The 2908-nt window shown below is 47.4% G+C and overlaps 1 pseudogene; it reads left to right on the top strand.

Annotated features, from left to right (window-relative positions):
- Positions 1-2338: 2338 nt before the first annotated feature.
- Positions 2339-2455, top strand: LOC148363462 (U2 spliceosomal RNA; annotated as a pseudogene).
- The last annotated feature ends 453 nt before the right edge of the window (positions 2456-2908 follow it).

Genomic DNA, 2908 nt, shown 5'->3' with positions numbered 1-2908 from the left:
GGATCAGGTAGCAGTACGACAGGTGTGTGAGAAATATTTTGCTAAAGGTAAGGATGTTTATTTGGCTTTCATGGACTTGGAAAAGGCGTATGACAGAGTTCATAGAGAGGCGTTGTGGCAAGTGATGGTAATGTATGGAGTGGGTGGAAAGTTGTTGGAAGCATTGAAGAGTTTTTATATGAACAGCAGAGCATGTGTAAGAGTAGGGAGTGAGACAAGTGAGTGGTTCCCTGTGTTGACTGGTGTGAGACAGGGGTCTGTGATGTCACCATGGCTGTTTAATGTGTACATGGATGGTGTGGTGAGAGAGGTGAATGCAAGAGTTTTTGGCAGAGGGGTAGACATGATGGACAACAGTGGAACAGTGTGGCAGGTAAGTCAGTTGTTGTTTGCAGATGACACAGCGCTTGTGGCTAATTTTGAGGAAACATTGAGAAGGTTGGTAATGGAGTTTGGAAGAGTATGTGATAGGGGTAAGTTATGTGTCAATGTTGGGAAGAGTAAGGTGATGAAGTGTTCACGTGACGGAGCGGGCATGACGTTAGAAATCAGGTTGCATGGACAGGTGCTGGAAGAAGTTGAAAGCTTTAGGTACTTGGGTTGTGATGTGGCTGCAGTTGGTGGAATGGATTGTGAGGTATTGCACAGAGTGAATCAAGGAAGTAAGGGGCCGGTCACACAGACATTTGCGGCTGAATCACGGCCAGAAATTTCTGCCTTTGAGGCGGACGCTATAGGACGCATTGAGATCGCCATTCAGACGAGATACGGCAGTGCATAACACGAAGTCGGAAATTCGCGCGCGGGTGGCAGCGCGAGAAAATTTTGCGCTGTTCAATTCTTGAGAGCGCGGGTACACAGCCTTTCACGAGTTTATCGAGGCTGGACCACGGCCGTAAACTTCTGGCCGTGAAGCAGATATCGTTGGGCGCTGTGGGACGTTTTGAGACCGCCATATAGACGAGATAGAGCAGTGCTTTACTCGCGGTCGGAAATTTTCAGGTGGTTGGCCGCGTTCAAAACTTTTGAGCTGCTCAAAAGTTTGAGCACGTGTTAAACCGCGTGCCGCACATGTGGTCAACACGAGGTAATGACGCGGAAATGACGCGGAACGACGTGCTCTGGCCGCGGCCAGGGCGTGGTTACACATGGGTAGGACGGGAAATTTCAGCGGGTAATCGTGGGTGGAGCATGGTAATAGCATGTTCTGCGCCTGTATCGCGGTGTTTTTACGTGAAATTAGCGTGTTACGCGTGTGACAGTCAAACGCCTTTCTCCGCGTATATACAGCGCGATTTGCCGAGCACACAGTTGTGCTCGTGACGTCAAGGGGGTGAACATGGATCACCGTCAGCGTAGTTTCTCTTCATTTCGAATAAATCTTTCGGTGCATTCTCAATGGTCTCAGCAAGGCTTTGACGCTAGGTCCTTAGCTCGGCCTTTTTAACAGCAAACACAAAGTGAGGTTTGAACAAACCTTCTCGAAAATCTTATTAGCAATCAAGCATATTCACAATTTCATTATATAACATCTTTGTTAGTGTCAATAGATCCGTCCAGGCCAAAGTCGATTGTCCTCGGTCTGAACAAATCCACCGACACCAACAGCAGCAAAACAAACACGACAATCTCAACAGCCATCAAGCATATTCACAATTTTTTTAAATATCTGACAATATGACGTGACGATATGACGTTTTAACATTTTTTCCTGACATTTTCAACATCAATTAAACAATTTCAGAGTTATTTTCTTTTAACAGTAGTTAACCAGCGTGTAAAAGGCAATACTATTGTGCAAGGGCATAGCTCTGACATCCCACCCTCCCAAGCAGCATTCTTCCAGTCCTCTGTGTGGGTCCTCTCCCTTCTTCGTGGGTCCTCTCCCTTCTGGGTTCCACAACCCAGGCCGTTGCTGCCGGGACTCCCACAGTGTAGCTCCGGCTCCCCCCTCCGGGTGGGTGCAGACGAGTCTTCTTTATGGCTGTGTCCTAGGCCCACCGCTCGCAGATTGTATGGTATCTGCAGCCATTTGGAGCACAGCCACGGGGGGGATCTGCCTGCACCTCCATACCAGCAGGTTTCTGGAGGTCCAGATGGCGTCCTTGATGGCGGCGAGAGTGAGCCAGTCCCTGGCAAAGTCGTTCCGAGGCCTCCTCGACCGACTCACCCCGTAAAGCACGTACTGTGCATCAGGGACCTCCACATCAAGCATGTGTGCTCTTATTTAAGCATTTAACCAATCACATTAAAGCCATTACTTCTTGCCTGGGTCAGTTATCTTCCTGCAAGCCTTCACAAAGATTATTTAGCAATTTACAGTTTTGGTGCAAGGTCCTTAGCTTGGCCTTTTGGCCTTTTGATTTTTGCATTCCGGAGATGGAATTAGAGCTTGCTCTGTCCACTCTATGCATCGGCCCGGTATTGCAGTACCTCCGGGAACGGTGCATTCGCAATGATCGCAACAAGGCTTTAGGGCTAGGACCTTAGCTTAGCCTTTTGGCTGAGAGTAAGTGTCCCGGCTCCTAGGCTTTGTAGCGTATAATGAACTGACCGATAACGGATAATGGATAATGAATAACGAAGATAGAACAATAACCCTTAAAAAACCCCAAAACCCCTTTTGGCTGAGAGTAGGAGTTCCGGCTCCTAAGCTTTGTAACGTATTATGATCTGATCGATAATGGATAATGAGTAAAAAAGATAGAACAATTACCCTCAACGAATCCCTCCCCCCTCCCCGTCAGCGTGGTGAATCTCGTCTCAACCCATATTTATTTCTTGACATTTCTTTTCAAGATAAAAAAGTAAAAATGATGCCATAGCTTGAAATCTAGGTTTTCACGGGATTGTGTTTAGAGCGTTTATGATTTCTACAGCCCGAGAAATGCATCCCTGCAGAGATTTG

The sequence above is a fragment of the Urocampus carinirostris genome, chromosome 6 (genome assembly GCF_059441175.1).
Source record: "Urocampus carinirostris isolate Australia breed hairy pipefish chromosome 6, RoL_Ucar_1.0, whole genome shotgun sequence".
Classification (NCBI taxonomy): Eukaryota; Metazoa; Chordata; class Actinopteri; order Syngnathiformes; family Syngnathidae; genus Urocampus; species Urocampus carinirostris.
This window is presented reverse-complemented; position numbering and strand designations above follow the sequence as displayed.